We start from the raw sequence: 17,682 nt of genomic DNA on the forward strand, positions 1-17,682 counted from the left end.
CAGCCTCACTGCGCAACGGCCCGATCAGCGCGTCGCGGCGGGAACGCCCCCGCGCCTGCTCCCGCGTGTGGGCCTCTCTCGGGCTGACTGCGCCTTCCTTCTCCGCCTGCGCATCGGCTGCTACAAAACAGCGGCGCGCACACACAGGCTCACCCCTACTAGAAAATCCTATTTGTTTTCAAACGGGTTTCATCAAATAGGGTTATGGAACGGGACCCCGTTTGATCCTGTTCAGTCCTGACCTGTTTAAATCCTGTTTATTCCTGTTTAAACCTGACCCGTTTAAATCCTGTTTAAACCTGACCCGTTTAAATCCTGTTTAATCCTGACCCGTTTAAATCCTGTTCAATCCTGACCCGTTTAATCCCGTCCTATCTAACCCAGACCTGTTTGCCCCTGTTCAGACCTATATTTTACTACATTCATACCAGGTCCTTTCAGAATGGATTGATGTTGCTTAATATAATTTACTCTTTAAACCTATTTTGTACACTTGAGTATTTGCGATCAGCATTGAAGAGAAGTAGATCTGCATTATTTTTGCAACAAGAATGCCACTTTCACATGTAGGTTTGCCTGGTACATTGCTTGATACGAAGATGAACACAATTTTCGGCATAAATTGATTAGCACTACCAACACTGATGTGATACATCATGAACAAGTTTTGTATGACCCACGAGTACGTTCTCTATGTATGACCTACAAGAAAATGCACCCTGAAGAAGACTGTACCTCATTTTCCTATTTACTACAAGTATGCAAATGTAATTCTTGCAAGTTTAGTATATGTTCGATCACTTGTACTCGTCCTTTTTGCTGTAATGGTTTGTTGACAAATCCACAGTAAAGCGTAATTTTGGGGTGAAAAATGTCAGGCAAAGTATTGGCATGTACTTGTAAGTGAAAAAGACAAGTATATTTTACGTAGGTATTTCTGTACACCCACTTGAGCTTTCATTAAGCCTGAAGTCCTCCGGCTTAAGTAAAAGCATGTCATAAATGTCCCAAGCACTGTTTATTGGACCTTCTAACGGTATTTAGATGCATCCAGTCTGCCGAGAGAAGACCGCTGGAGTGGGTTGCTTGGGTGAGAGCGAGCAGGGCACCTGAAAAAGTAAAGCCAATAATTTATCTTGACTCATGCAACAGGTTGGCACATAGGCAAATTTGCCTATGTTCCCACAGATAAGAAAGGTTCAGCATTCCGGTCATAGGAGATAATGAATAAATATTATTGAAAAATATGTGGTTTCATGCAATGCCTATGTTTCAAGGGAACATGGATTACTGTGGGAGAATAAGCTGTCATAATTAGCAGGCGATTGAAGCAAGTGTTATAGGAAAAAGATGGACACATCGTTTGATTTACAATAATTACTAGTATTGAAGCAACAGAATACAAACAAGAAATACCTTTAAAAACAACACCGACAGGTTGAGATAATAAATTATTCAGAAACTAAACCCTTCTGCCAGCAAAATACCGTAGTGTACTGTCTTTGACATTGCGCTGCTCAGGCAGAGGGCATGGGATTGAATCCCGGCCACAATGGCTGCATTTAGATGGCAGAGAAATGCCAAAACCCCTATGTTAGGTCTATTGGGTACATGTTAAAGGAGACTAGGGATCCCGCCAACTTGAAGTTATAAAAACCGGAGTATATTTCGAGATAAGCAAACTCACAAAAGTAGAAGGCCCTGGCCATGCGAAGACCATATAAAGCCTTTTAAGGTAGGTGCCAGCAGCCGCAAAATTTCTTGTAAAAGCGAAATATAGCAGAAGCGTTATTTTTCCGTAGATCACTTTTGCAAGGTATTTTACAATTTGACACCCGACATGTTGGGCATCTACGGGCAACAGCAATTCTTGCACAGATCATAGCAAACACTGTTGCACCTAGGTATACATAGACACATAGGTATAGGTACAGTCACCGACTGATTTTCCGGACTCCGAAAATTCGAACATGATTACTCGGTCTGCTTCACGGCACCGCCATTCTCCCCATGGACCATAATGTATAACAACTTCCGAAAGTTCGGACGCCTTGCAACCTCTCGTCTGATTTTTCGGACACTCCTTGAGCCAACTTGATCGAGAGCACCATGCACCGACTCTGACCGTTGCATGGTTCTACTTGCTGAACGCCATTTTTGTTTTGAACGGAGCCACCTTGCTGCCCCACGAAGTGGCGCTACTGCAAATCCCTGCTCATCATCATCGTTTCTGCTTGGTTTGTAGCTACAGCAGTTCCGGTCTCAGCTTAGTATGCCATGTTAAGACAATCCAGCAGCTGATTTGTTTGTTTCTTCGTGCACGACGCTGCGAGTAGGCCAGGTTTTTGTTTGTGCAACTGATGTCGGCGTGACGATGTTTGACGAAGCAAGATGGGCCAATTCATTTCACTAATATCTAGAATAGCTACCCGTAAGCACCACCTACCTTTCGACAAGATTTGCAAAGCAAAAAACCTCATCCTGAAAAGTCTGCACATGAAGACATCGGTAGCATCATCAGCGTGGGGCCTCAAGATAATTCGGCAAGCCAGGAAATTACTGACAGCATGAGTGCAAGCATGCCAACAGGAAATCAGTGGCTGAATAATGCACCTTCTACCAATTGGTAGACAGTGTATTTTCGCAAAGCCCTAACTACAGCAGATCATTGTTCAGGAGTTCCCGAATGCACAACTCCATGCCATTTTCACGCCGACTCTAGGGAAGCACCTCTGCACAGTTGCAAGAAAAAAAGCTAGATGCCCCAAGAGAAATGAGCCCACTCAAGCCATCGAAGTTATGTTTACCTTGTCTTCCTACAACTACTCGAAACCTAGGACTGCTGTTTTGCACAAGGGAACAAACGTCAACATTGGTGCCTCGCCCAACACAAGTGGTCTGCGCCGTAGAAGGTGCCATCAGTCAGCCCACAGATGAGGCCCACATCAGTGCTGTCAGTGTGCTGTACAAATTGCAGAAGCACAGCCTACAAGCTTGTCTGCCTTAGTGTGATCGCACCAATGAACGAAAACCAACGAATCAAGTTTGTTTCGTGCCGAGAACAGTTGCCTCATGCTGGATTTTCCTACAATTCTTTCTAAGCACAGATAATGCTTGGTTTGTTGTGTAGGCATGTAAATAATGAAAAGGCCTGCATCACTATCTCTGAAAAAATCATGTAACAAAGCTTGTACAGTACACAGGTGCAGTGTCTATCACATACCATTTCGTACAGTAGAGGCTACATCGGATAAACCGACCAATGTATAAATGACTGGCAGCGTGACGAAGCAAACTTGATGCGCGGGTCAGTTAGCAGTGGTAGTGCACTGCTCTCGGCGCACATGCACCTATGTTTGAAAGCTGCTTGATCGTGACAAAATATAAAGACAAAAGCGCTGGAGAGATATCTGATGCTTTTCTTATATGTATGACGAGGAACCTAGCACTAGCTCCCCATGCAGAGAATTACTAGACAGTGAGACTGCTTCTTATCATTGTAAAACAAGTGTCACGCTCACCATGTGATGCGTCCTTTTCGTTTCCGTGCGAACAGCATGTATTCAGATCTATTCTCCCCCTTTCACCTTTTGCACAATATCACTGTGCGAGCAATAATACTGAACTGTTAGTAGCAGTCTGTCAGGTTGCCTCCTTTCTTTCCTTGTGAATTGTGTGCTAAATAAGGCTTTTTTTGGTGAAAGAGTGCTAGTTTAACGCATAAACTAGCGCCATGGCACTTTGCAATAAAGGAGTTATAATTCTCTAAAAATATGTCCATGCAGAACAGTGCCAAAAGAACACCTTAAAGAAAGAACATGAGTGTATCTATCATAAAGACCAATCCTTGTCTTTTTTCCTTAACATAATTTTCAATACCGATATTGAAGTACAAGCTCACCATATTATATCACCTTGTCAAGGAAGCAAGGCACAATGGTGCCCAACTGTCGCGGGACCAACTTGGATGTGGAGATCAGCGCAGATCAGCAACATAGCATGGTCTGCTTACACTTCTTCTCCAGGTCCAGCCATACCTATAGCAGCTATAAAACAAGTGAGCTTAGAATCACAAGCGAAACAATATAAAAAGTGACACTGAACAAAGCAACTTTCGTTAAGCATAAATAGGATCGAAATGCTGACATTATGCCCATAAGTAACTTCACTTTGAGCAACAAAGCATCCAATTTAAGAAAGATTATATGTATGAGCTATCTATGTGAGAAAGATTAATCGAACGCCCTCTATTTGCCATACTCCTCCCCTTATGCATGGGTGTCTCACTGACTGAGTGAGCTGGGCTGATCCCAGGTATAGTGTAATTAAAGGTTGTCACTTGGTGGGCCAAGCCCGACACCATTGCATGACTTGTACAATAATTTTAATGTGTATTGTAATGCTGGCCATCCTGCAGGCACTGCAACATTATAGCACCCATAAGTCTAATGGTATTACCTGATAAGGTTAACTAATAAGTGTCCCCAGAAGCATAACTCGGCATGTATACTCGGAGGCCATTATTATTAGAGAAGCAACAGCAGAGGTGAAGCTTTATCCTGTGCCATATGCAAAATGGCCGAGCACGCACAGCTTTTTGGTTACATTCTCACTTGTGACCACTGCAGCAGGCTGACTGACATGCGTAACCAGCAGTTTGTAGGACCACATTTTCATAACCTGCAATTTTTTTTACATCTGAAGAGATCAGCCTTAAGCTCCATGATGCGCTGCACTCGAGAAGCATTATAAACTGGCAACATTTAAATGCTATGCTGCATGGTTTGTTGCATGCTTTAGGAATTTACTTATTTATTATACACATAGCTCATAGGCTCCAGTTGGAGTATTGCATGAGGTGGCAAGAAAACATCATCATCAGCCTGGTTACGCCCACTGCAGGGCAAAGGCCTCTACCATACTTCTCCAACAAGCCCGGTCATGTACTAATTGTCACCATGCCGTCCCTGCAAACTTTTTAAGCTCATCCGCCCACCTAACTTTCTGCCGCCCCCTGCTACGCTTCCCTTCCCTTGGAATCCAGTCCGTAACCCTTAATGACCATCGGTTATCTTCCCTCCTCATTACATGTCCTGCCCATGCCCTTTTCTTTTTCTTGATTTCAACTAAGATGTCATTAACTCGCGTTTGTTCCCTCACCCAATCTGCTCTTTTCTTATCCCTTAATGTTACACCTATCATTCTTCTCTCCATAGCTCGTTGCGTCGTCCTCAATTTGAGTAGAACTCTTTTCGTAAGCCTCCAGGTTTCTGCCCCGTAGAAACCTGGAGGCTTACAAATTCTGAACTAACAAGGAGAACATTCAACAAAACAAGTCAGACCAAAGAAGAAAAAATAACATACTCTCATAATGGGACTACGTATCTGGCAGCTAGCTTATAAAAAAGACAATTAGGAATGTTTTACTACTGGTAGCGCTTTAGGGGCAGGAATGTAGAATTCCAAGCTTCATACACTTTTAAGCCACCTTTCGTGGCTTTTTGTTTTGAAGTTCTATTCTCTGTACTATTATAGAAATGAATACCCCCCTCCAAAATAAAACGAAGAAAAACATGTAATGCACAGTAATGTAACACAATAATGTAATGCACAACAGTGAATACTTAGAAAAATGTAATTAAGAACATGGAGTCTATGTGGGCACAGATGTTAGAACTCTACATGAAAGCATAATAATAAAGGTGGGCGAAGCATTTATGCTTTTGTCGGGCAACCTGCAGCAAGACATACAGGTAAAAGGATATGCATGCCTCACAACACAGTCCCTAAAAATATCTGTCACAATACAGCGAGTAGGTATATCATGCATATCTACAATAGCCCCTAATTATATTTAACTCAGAGGGGGCTACCTATGTAACTTGATCAAACTGCAGGTGGGCCAAATTCTAAATATACGATTCAAGTAGACAGAAAATGGACGTTATGAAAATGTATCTACAGCAAAAGTGTTGTACATTATTGTTGTACATTATGTCATACCTGCCAACCTGTGAACATAATATTTTGTAAAAATGCTGCAGACACTAAATTCTTTGTTGGGGACATAGCACACATTATTTTAAAGCTTGCTCTCAGCACCCCCATTGTTGCATACACACACACATTATTAATAAAGGGAAAATCACACATCTACCCGCTCGTAGCAATTGCTACAAAAGAAACCCGTACGGATTCCTCGAAAGGAAAGCCTCACATATGAAAAAAAGAAATCGTCCAGGTCTGGGAGTCAAACCCGGGACCACCGCCTTTCCGGGACAGCCGCTTTACAATCTAAGATAACCAGGCGGCTAGCAGATGGCCGGGCGAAGTCGAATTTGTCGACAACATGAAGCAAAGGCAAGGGTCTGACGTAATAGTTCTGCGGAAACGCGCAAGGTGTAGAGAAGTAATTAATAAAGGGGAAAAAAATATTACGTCAAACCCTTGCCTTTGCTTCGTGTTGTCAACTAATTCGACTTCGCCCTGGCATCTGCTAGCCACCTGGTTATCTCAGATGGTAGAGTGGCTGCCTCGGAAAGGCGGTAGTCCCGGGTTCGAGTCCCGGACCAGGACGAATTTTTCTTCAACTGTGCGGCTTTCCTTTTGAGGAACACATACGGGTTTCCTTTGTAGCAAATGGTGCGAGCGGGTGGACGTCTGATTTTCCCTTTATTAATTACTTCGCTCCACCTCGTGTGTTTGCGCAGAACTATTACGTCACACACACATTATCAACCATTATTTAACTTGTCGTGCAGCACAAAAAGCAGCAGCGAGCTTGAAACCAGTAACTGACAACATTGTTTTTTTTAGATTACAGAGCTTTACGCTGATTCAGGAATTTATCTGACCAAACTTCCCAAAAGCAAGTGCCCCTCTGATGTTCTCGTTAGAGATATTGCATTGCTAATAATAAAGCAGTACAAGTACCATTGCAATTAATTTTTACATGCATTTTAACAATGTCATGCCGTCAATCTCTCAACAGCTTTAAAACATCTTAACCAACACAACTTCGTTGTCTTTCTAAAGTGACATTCATAAAATTGTAAAATGAGCCCACATTTGTAAACCCACGAAAAATTCAGGAGAGTTTCCAAACATGGATGATACCAACAAAATCTGCAGCTCGTGTAAGTGGCAGCAACTGCTTTGCACACACCTTGTCACAGCATGCACATCAGGTACTTTTCCGTGCTGTTGAGGCTGCAGAAGTGCCGCAGGTGCATATGTGGAGGTGCCTCTGGTTCACAAAATCTTGCCATCCCTAAACAATAATAAATGCTCAATTTGTTGTAATCCCTGCTGAAACTGTAAACTTGTGATATAAAAAGATCACGTCATATTTTGATAAAAGTCTCATACAACCAGTTACATGAAGCTGCAACTGGTTGTGCAAATATCTGATTGTAACATCACAGGCGGTTAAATAACACGTAAATCGAACTGTAGCAAACATGAGTCTACTATGAAAAGGTTCACACAAACGTACAGCTGTATAACGTGAAATGTGAATTGTACTATCAAAAAATTCCGTAGGACATGAAAAGCGTTCCAAAACCTAATTTGTTTATGCGGCGCAACAAAGCACTGCTCCCAAAGGACGATGCGCTCAAAATTACAACAGACCACCTCTATTTCTGGAGAGACAATACAGAAAAGAGAAAGATTTTTCCATTAAAAAGAAGCATTGCTTATGTAATTTCGGCTTCTCTGCAAGATCGGAACCCTTTACAAGTACACGAAAACACACAGGACACTAATACACGTCATCTGACGACACTCTATAAACAGAAGAATTTCCATACAAGCTAAAAATCTGGCCATGCGTCAACGAATGAATCGGGTGCTATCTCGCGCAGCTGTTAGCTGTGAAGACCGACACATCGACGTACTACTTCTAGAAATGCCTATACCATTTCTCAATGAAAAATTACGTACACAAACAGTAACTTTCTTTCCTTGAATTTTTGTGCCCATTTAGATCAAAGAACCACCCGCGCTAGCGTGCTTCATAGGTGAAAGTAAATAAACCACAGATAGAGCTGTTGGTAACATGAATACGTTTTAGGGCAATTTCCATGGAACTTTTTGCTAAATGTGCACTGCGACATGAAGAACAACCATTTGAAAAGCACATTTATAATTCTTGCTGCTTTACAAATCCGGATTCGGTTGTTGTACGGATCTTGCGATACGTACAACAACGCACACTTCACGAACCATAGACAGGAAGAATGCGCGCAAGCGCCGGACTTACCTTTCTCGGCGTACTCGGAAAACGCTCCTTTTAGTGTCACAGGTGCCGCGGAATCGACTGCACCAACGGTCCTTCCGGCGCACACACTGTTGAATTGCGGATCAACTACAGGACGTAAGAGCACAACTTTCACCAAATTCTTCCGTACAGTGCGATACGATGCGACAGTGCCAGAGGATGAGATCCTTTCCATGAGCCCGGAACAAAGGAAGTGCGAAGGGTCATATCTTCGGCATCGGCGCACCACACGAAGGATACTGCGGGCTACATTACGCGGTCCCAGGGGTTTTGTGATTCTCAATGCATACAAGATGCACCACAATTTTTCTCGGCACAGCGTACACACGATTAAACAACTACATCGGACGGCGTCAATACACAGCCAGCACTCACATGTAGCGACAAACTGAAGACGGCAAAATAATATCACCTGTAACTTTACCGGCGCTACCTGTGGTGCCATCTGTAGGCCGCCACCGAAAGCGACCGTGCTTTCGGTGATCTCATGGATGGTGACGGCGTTGTATATCGATGTTATGCGAGTCGTACAGCGTCTTGTACGACGTGTTTCAGCAACGTTGCTTTTAATAGAGAGGACAGCAATCTGCGTATACGCCGTATAGACGTCTCACCGACTTGAAAAACACAACAGGAAATTTTCAGTCTGTCGTATTTTGGGACGTCGTGACTGTCGTTCTGTTCTCTGTAGTGTGACGTCCTGTAGTCGAAAATTCTGTAGTTCCTGATAGATATTTGATTAAAAATTGACAGAGACCAATTTAAGGATATGTAAAATTATTAATACAAAAAAAAATAAAAAAAATAAAAGCAGACAAAGAAACGCATCCGCTGGGAATCGAACTTCGGATCTACCGGTCCCGAGACAAGCATCTTACCACTGCACCACGCCGAACATAGTTACTATGGAGTTGTTTAAGCTATGTCAAGAGTGTAAATCGCTGTCTGGGTTGCTGTTTACATTTACATTTTAAAAGCCAAGATGCGCTTTCACTTCACCGCGTCAACTGCCGCATCTCTAGATGAGCAAAAGTGTTGTTACCATCGACAGGTACATCGTGGAGTGCTAGACCATCGATTTTGCTGTAACGATATCCATATTTGATAAGAAATTCAGAAGTAGACAACGGTGACCGGGGACACTGAGGGTTGTTACTGCTAATTCCGACAGTTGTCTCTTGCTCTTTACACTTTTGAGCTCGCATATAATTCGTGTTCAATGCTATATAGCTACATAAACACTCGTGGGTGAGTCTTCATCCCGACAGAATACTGGCTTCTCACGGCAGCGCTGTACCAGATTAATGAGACCCGAGCGAGACAGCTTTTCACGCAACTTTGTGGAACAATCCAAAACTTCTTTTCCGCTTCGCATAAGCTTGTGCAATATTTCTGGGAATTAACTAATGTCTCAGTGTAACCGCACATGTAAGTCCACAGGCTTGTGGGCCCCATCTTACCAAATAAAACAAAGCGGATACGCAGCCATTCCCGCAGATGGTATGATTTTGATCAGCGGCCGATTTTGAGGAGCCCGGTAGGGCGTTGCGGGGGGGGGGTGGGGGGGGCTGGTGCCGCGTCGTCACGGCACAATTATAACAATTGGCCACGTCGACTTTAATACTGGTGTCGGTGCTATCAGTATTGCCGGCTTCAGAGAAGCACGATTGAATACCGCGCAAGAGAAAAGTACAGTGTACACCACCGATGCGAAGCTGACATGTTAATATAAAGGGCCGCGACCGAAGGTGCTTCTGTTGCGACTTCAGAACTCTTGGCCGTTGCGACCGAATGTTTCTGTTGCGACGTCATAATTGCTGTCGTAACGTCAGCAATGTCTGTCGCAACTACAGAAATGTTAGGAACATCTGTCGTACAACAGAAATTTCTGTGTTTGCAGCAGGAATTCCTGTTGTCTTTTTCAACTGGGCAGGACCGGGAATCGGATTGAAATTCGTAGCTAGCATATCGCAGTTTGGTCTGTGAATGTTCCGAGGTGGTCACGCAATTTCAGTAGAGCTTGATAATGGCCCCAATTCAGCACTAGGGGCTAAATTGTCAGGATGTCGAACAATAAAAAAGTTCCTCCCCAGTTCTATTCAAGCATTAAACTAGTATGCATGATGCCATCCAGTATGGTTGCCACAAAGCTCCAGATTAAACCAGCTTTTGTGCCAAACAGGCGACCCTATATGGTGCCACTGCGTCCAGTATAAGCCAGTTTAGTTACAAACAGGGCCCCTGTTAAGACCCATTTCTGCGTGAACTGGTCATGCCTATACCTGCTTGCATGCCAAACGGGACCCCGCTCAGACATGTTTGTGTGTGAACTGGTCCTCTTTATACCTCTTTGCATGCCAAACGGGACCCCGTTCAGACCGGTTCGTGTGTAAACTGGTCCAGTTTATACCTGTTTGCATGCCAAACGGGACCCCGTTCAGACCGGTTCGTGTGTAAACTGGTCCAGTTTATACCTGTTTGCATGCCAAACGGGATCCCGTTCAAACCTGTTCATGTGTAAACTGGTCCTGTTTATACCTGTTTGTTGCTAAACAGGTCCCTGTTAGAACCAGTTTAAACCTGTATAACCCAGTTTGAATTTAAATAGGATTTTCCAATAGGGACGGTAACCGGCAGTCCCTTGTCTGGTAGCTGCGACGACGTGGAGACACTGGAACCCCTTCTGCTTCACTGCCCGGCCTTCGGGACCGAGAGGGAGGCTCTGTACGCCTCCTACCGCCGATGTGGCTTGCCATCCGCCACCCTGCAGTGCCTACTCTTCCCCAATGCTCAGAGTTCCATCACCAAGCGTGCATTTTCGGCATTGATGGAATTCTGTGAACCAACACAGCTCAGAGCGCGGCTGTAGGCCCCGCAAACGCTTATCTACATTGTCGTTTTTTTTTGCTAATCCGGTCTCTCTCTCCTTTTTACTTCCGGTCACTATCTCCATCTTTTTCTCCCCATACCCCTTCCCCGTGCAGTGCTGTTCAGGTGTCCTCCTGCGAGAGACAGTTACGGCACTGCACTTATCTCTTCCATTTCTCTTTAAAAATCACTTAACACACAGGTTATTGGTGATCATTCTGCGAATTCTGCTGCTCCCACAAGTTGTCGCCGTCGGAGTGCCTTTCTGAAGACATGTAGCATCCATTATAAAAGCTCCTAGCTGAATGTGTTGCACGAGTCAAACGTGGGCAAGAGAAACAACTCTGGAAGTACTTGCTTGATCAAAACCAAATTTAAAAGTCGGAGGCAGGTTCTGTTAGCCGCAATGCCAGGACCGCGTAGAGTGGAGCCACCCCGTTCGCGAGCAGGACGTCAGTAAGAGGCGTCACGTAATAGTCGTCACCTGCAAAAGCTGGTGACCGTGACAATTCCACATTCGTCGTGGTTTTAAATGGTCGGCGAGCAAAACCGCTGCAATGTAAGCGACAAAGAGGAGGTTGCTGACTGGGTTCACTGAGGCGAGATGGTTCAAGGACGAGGACACCTGCGGAGCAATCAATAGGGCAGAATTGTCAGGAAGAAAATCAAGTCCAAGTATGAGACCGTGAGGGCAGTGTTAGAGGACCGTAGAAAGTATCCAGCTTTTTCTGGACATGAATGTTCCGTTGGCGGGAGTGCCACAACTCTCGAAGGGGTCTTAAACTATTCGTACATCCCGCGGTAACGTATGATAACGTCGTCCTCATCATCATCATCAGCCTGGTTCGCCAACCGCAAGGCAAAGGCCTCTCCCATATTGCTCCAACTACACTGGTCCTGTACCAATTGTGCCCATGTCGTCCCTGCAAACTTCTTAAGCCCGGATTCTGAAACACTCCTTTCCTTACTAAGGATTTCTCACACGCTGTAAGGCGACCTGCCGTCAATTCTGGAACGTACCTTACTGGCACTAAGTTAGGGCCTCCTTGTTGCTTCCCCGAGCTTAGGGAGCGGGAATGCTACCTTCATGCTTCCTAACCGTGCTCCTCTAACTGAACATATGCTTTTCCGCACGACTTTGTACGCGTTACGCTCGGCTAGAATAGGTGCCATGCACAGCCAAGGCCGCGGTAGCCAGACGCCGTGTATTGACGTTCGGTTTGGTTTCGCGGACCGCGTTTTGTGCCATATCTTTTTACTTTGATTTTGTGAAAAGCAAGCGGCGAGAATGACGGCCTTGCGATATTTATCTGCAGACGATAGCTTCGACAGCTATGCAAGGTTTCTTCGACGAGCAAATGAACTTCTTTACGTGACTTTGTACAAGCCTCCACCTTTGACTCCAGCCCGGCATCTGATTTACAGGCAGAATCCACTGGAATACTATGACGAAGTGGACTTTATAGCCCGGTAACATTTTTTCCAAACGAGCTGTTACAGCCATACTGGCAGAGCTGCCACTGCATTGTAGCACTGACAAAAGAGGAGAGCCGCTGCCTGCTCTCTTGAAGGTCCTCATCGCACTGCGTTTTTACGGAACGGGTGCCATGCAAACTGTTACAGGCGACCTTCTGTGTATATCCCGACCCTCTGTGTGCCGATGTATTTGGGAGGTGACACAGCTGATATGCCTACGTCTGTATCCCAAGTACGTTTGGCTGCCAAGCACCAGTGAAGCGACGGTAGTCATGACCAGGTTCTATTCAATCGTAGGACGGCCTGGCGTTACTGGGTGCATCGATTGTACTCATATACCCATTAAAAGTCCCGGCGGAGACGACGTAGAAGTCTTCAGAAACAGGAATGTGGTATTCTCGGCAAATACACGCACACGAAACAAAGCACACGCATAAAAAAAGAAAGCGACGCCTGACCAACCAAACCCAGATGCTGCCATAGTTGATAGACTGAGTTTTCTTTATTTATTAATTTTATTTATTTATTTATCATACCCTCAGGGCCATTACGGCATTATAGAGGGGAGTGGTTGCAAGCAAAACGGGTAAATTCAACAAACAGGAGGTACTAGTGCAGAAAATTATGTATATAAATATGTATATACAAAACTATTTAACAAATGGCACCTAGATATACAATGTTAGCTAAGGCGTTTGTGAGTACAGGTTGAACAATATGAAAAAAAGGTTCCTAGTTATACAGTGCTAGCTATGGCATTCTTGAATAATTGGTGATCTGCGATAGTGGCTATTCCACTCATTGGAAGTGCGTGGTACAAATGACTGAAAAAAGCGTTGCATCTGCAAAATGAAATGCCGACCTTATGAATGTGGTCTAGTCTGGGTGATACATACGGAGGCGGAGAAATAAGTTTGTTGCGTAGCAGCGGGTGATGAAATAATTCATGACAAAGGCACAAACGGAAGAATTGTCGACGTGATGACAAGGACGGTAGGTTAAGGCTAGATTTCAAGGCACTGATACTCGCGGTTCTATTATAGTTAGAAAGAATGAAACGAGTAGAGTTATTCTGAACCATTTCCAGTAAGTGCATTAGGTTTACTTGACCTGCATCCCAGATTGAAGCAGCATACTCAAGTTTAGGTCGTATTAGAGTTTTGTAAGGATTAATTTTAAGGAAAAAGGTGCTTTGGAAAAGTTGCGTCGTAAGTAACCTAGCATTCTGTTAGCGTTACTTATTATATGGGTGATGTAGGTATTCCAAGTAAGATCAGAGGTGATGTGAAGGCCAAGGTACTTGTAAGTTGTTACCAATTCTAATGGAGCGTTATTAAGGGAGTACACAGGTGGTTCCCTGGTAGTTCGAGATACACGCATGAATTTACACTTGTTAACATTTAGTTCCATTAACTATTAATTGCACCATGCAGAAACGGCGTTAAGGTCAGCTTGAAGCCTGGTAACATCCTCGTCGCGAGTTATTTCGGTGTAAATTACGCAGTCGTCAGCAAATAGGTGAATTTGAGATGAAACACAGGAAGGTAAGTCGTTAATATCTATGAGAAATAGGAGGGGTCCAAGCACGGAGCCTTGTGGTACACCTGAATAAACAGGACTCAGATTAGATGTTGCTGCGTTAGCTGAAACGAACTGTGAACGTTTAGCGAGGAAAACCTCAAGCCAGTATAGAATTTTAGGGTCAAGGTTTAGTTTTTGCAGTTTGTAGATTAATAAGCTGTGGCACACTTTATCGAACGCTTTTGCGAAGTCCAAAAAAATTAGATCTGCAACTGAAGAGTGGTCAAGCAATAGGTTTAGTTTATGCGTGAATGATACTAGTTGGGTGTCACATGAATATGTTTTGCGGAAGCCGTGTTGAAACTCAGAAAAAAAGGAGTTTTCTTCTAAGAAGTTGGCAATATGAGAAAACAGAACATGCTCGATAATTTTGCATGGTATACTGGTTAAGGAAATAGGCCGATGCTTCAGTGGGGAATATTTAGTACCTGTTTTGTAGAGTGGAATCACCTTTCCCACCTTCCAATCAGCAGGCAGTGATCCTTTGTCAAGTGATTGCTGGAAAATCTTTGCAAGAATAATGGAGCAATATGTGCTAGTGTTTTTTAGAAACTTAGCGTTAATTAAGTCACAGCCAGGAGCGGATGAGAGTTTCAATGAGGCGATTATTTTTTCTATGCCAACGGGTTCGATTAATCAAGGGTGCATTGCGGCGTAGTCGTAAGATAGTGTAGTTTGGCGTGGTACATGAGCGTGTTTAGAAAAGTTACGCGTAAAAACGTCATTTAATACAGATGCGCAATCGGCAGGAGGAATTACGGTATCGGTGCTATCAACAAGGGTTATGGCGTCGTCATGTTTTGGTTTACTAGAGCGCCAGAACTTTTTCGTATCAGTAGTTAGCATGGATGGCAATGTGTTATTTGAAAAGTTATCTTTAGCTTTTTTAAGCGCTGTTATGTAGTCATATGTAGCGCGTTTGTAAGCTGCCCATCTTTGAGCGTTTCCAGATGTTTTAGCTAGTCTGTACGAACGCTTCCTTTTTTTTGAAAGGCGCTTAATGTGGGTGTTGTACCAGGGAGCGTTATCATTACAGGAAAGAGTGTAGGTAGGGATAAATTTTCCTGTTAATTCACGAATTTTAGTAACAAACATATTCCAGTTCAATTAAACACTGCGGTTATCGAAATCTGTCAGGAAAGTATCAAGGAATATACAGAGCTCGTTGTTAATTGATTCAAAGTCAGCTTTCTTATAGTCGTGAATTGTCTTGATCTTTTTTTCTGATTCCGGACGTGAAATGTTGATGTTCAAATGGATAAGGGAGTGATCGCTTAAGGATGGTAAGTAAGTAATGTTCCAAATAAAACCGGCTCGTGTTGTTAGCAGAAGGTCAAGGGTGTTAGCGACTTGTGGTGTGATTCTGGTGGACTGGGTTATCAGTTGATTGAAAGAGAACAGTGCGCACAAGTCAAGAAAATCTTTTACTAACGCGGAGAACGGGTGTATCACGATAGGTTCACTATGCCAGACTATGTTTGGAATGTTGAAGTCACCCAGTAAAAACAAGGGTAAGGAAGGAAAGCGTGTTACGACGATATTGATTGTGTCTTGTAATTCGTTAGCAAAGGAGGCAACGTCAGTAGCAGCGCGATAACATACGCCCATTATAATTTTTACGTAGTTTATTTCGATAATTGCCCAGACTATCTCCAAGTTAATAGCAATAGTAATGGGTTGAGAGTGTAGGTATTTATTCATTGCCAGAAGAACACCACGACCTTGACGCAACGTACGGCCGCAGCGATAAACTGAGAAGCCATGTGCGGTAGAGAAGATTTCGTGGTCTCTTATATGTGGATGCAGCCAAGTTTCGGTAAGTACAATAATATCTGGGTTAAACGTGTCGACTATGGAAGTAAATGAGTCGCGTTTGCTCTTGATGCTTCGAATGTTAGTTAAAAGGACAGACACGGGATATAAGTGACTTCCACTGCCCCTCGCGCTTCCCTATGGACGATTAGGTGGCGCAGTACGCGGTTCGGTGTTAGCACGCGTGTGTTGTGACGTGCACTCTGTCACGCTGTCTGTAACGGGATCGTACGTGTACTGCTTCTTGTTTACAACTAATTTGTTGTATCGAAGATAAAACAGGGGTTTGCCCGGTTACTTTTTTGTAAAAGAAATCAGTTTACTTCGGATATGGTGGGTGGTAGGCGAGTAGTCATCACAGATCGTGATGTCTTTATCTTTTAGGAGCTTACGCGCGGAAAGCACCTTTTCCTTTACTTTGTAGTTGCTGAATTTCGCTGTAATGGGGCGGCATTTGATGCATACTGCCATATGCATTATGTTTGAACTATTTTTACGTTATTAGCCAAAGAAATATAATTTATGCCTCGGTATAAAGTAGAAATGCAATTTTAACAGTTCCGGCACATTGCCTTGGCAATTAATTACAAATATTTTGCATTTTTTGTAAGTAATCTCGAAACCAGAAGCCTCTAACGTTACACTTCATTTGCTGAGGCGCTCCTTCCGCAGGGAAGACTAAAGGAAGCTTTAAGAATTCGCGGTGCCTTCCGAGGGCGCCTAACGTTTGGGTAGCATAGAGGACTCCTTGCGGAAGGTAGGGAAACGGTCTAAGGTTAGGAGCATTTCAGAATCCCGCCCTCAATCTCATCCGCCCACCTAACTTTCTGCCGCCCCCTGCTACGCTTCCCTTCCCTTGGAATTCAGCCCGTAACACTTAAAGACCATCCGTTATCTTCCCTTCTGATTACATGTCCTGCCCATGCCCATTTCTTTTTCTTGATTTCAACTAAGATGTCATTAACTAGCGTTTGTTCCCTCACCCAATCTGCTCTTTTCTTTTCCCTTAACGTTACACCCATCATTCTTCTTTCCATAGCTCGTTGCGTCGTCCTCAATTTAAGTAGAACCCTTTTCGTAAGCCTTCAGGTTTCTGCCCCATGCCTGAATACTGGTAATACACAGCTGTTATACACTTTTCTCTTGAGGGATAATGGCAACCTGCTGTTCATGATCTGAGAAATCCTGCCAAACGCACCCCCAGCCGATTATTATTCTTCTGATTATTTCAGTCTCATAATCCGGATGCGCAGTCACTACCTGTCCTAAGTAGATGTATTCCCTTACCACTTGTAGTGTTTCGCTACCTGTCATAAACTTCAGTTCTCTTCCGAGACTGTTAAACAATACTTAAGTTTCCTGCAGGTTAATTTTTAGACCCACCTTTCTGCTTTCCCTTTCCAGATCAGTGAGCATGCATTGCAATTGGTCCCCTCAGTTACTACGCATGGCGATATCATCAGCGAATCGCAAGTTACTAAGGTACTCTCCATTAACTCTTATCCCCGATTCTTCCCAATCCTGAACACCTGGACACCTGAATATAAACACCTACTCTAAGCACGCTGTGACTAGCAATGGAGAGATCGTATCTCCCTGCCTGACTCCTTTTTCATAGGGATTTTGTTGCTTTCTTTATGGAGGACTACGGTGGCTGTGGAGCC

At 43.9% G+C, this 17,682-nt stretch overlaps 1 long non-coding RNA gene across 1 annotated transcript; it reads right to left on the reverse strand.

The window, feature by feature from the left end:
• Nucleotides 1-559: 559 nt before the first annotated feature.
• On the reverse strand, nucleotides 560-8,660 carry LOC142590700 (uncharacterized). Its single transcript, XR_012830226.1, has 4 exons — nucleotides 8,264-8,660; nucleotides 7,166-7,270; nucleotides 3,902-4,046; nucleotides 560-1,109 (listed from the first exon to the last, which is right to left on the reverse strand). It is a non-coding gene; the product is annotated as an uncharacterized LOC142590700 (long non-coding RNA).
• Nucleotides 8,661-17,682: the final 9,022 nt, after the last annotated feature.

Source organism: Dermacentor variabilis, chromosome 8 (genome assembly GCF_050947875.1).
Source record: "Dermacentor variabilis isolate Ectoservices chromosome 8, ASM5094787v1, whole genome shotgun sequence".
NCBI lineage: Eukaryota > Metazoa > Arthropoda > Arachnida > Ixodida > Ixodidae > Dermacentor > Dermacentor variabilis.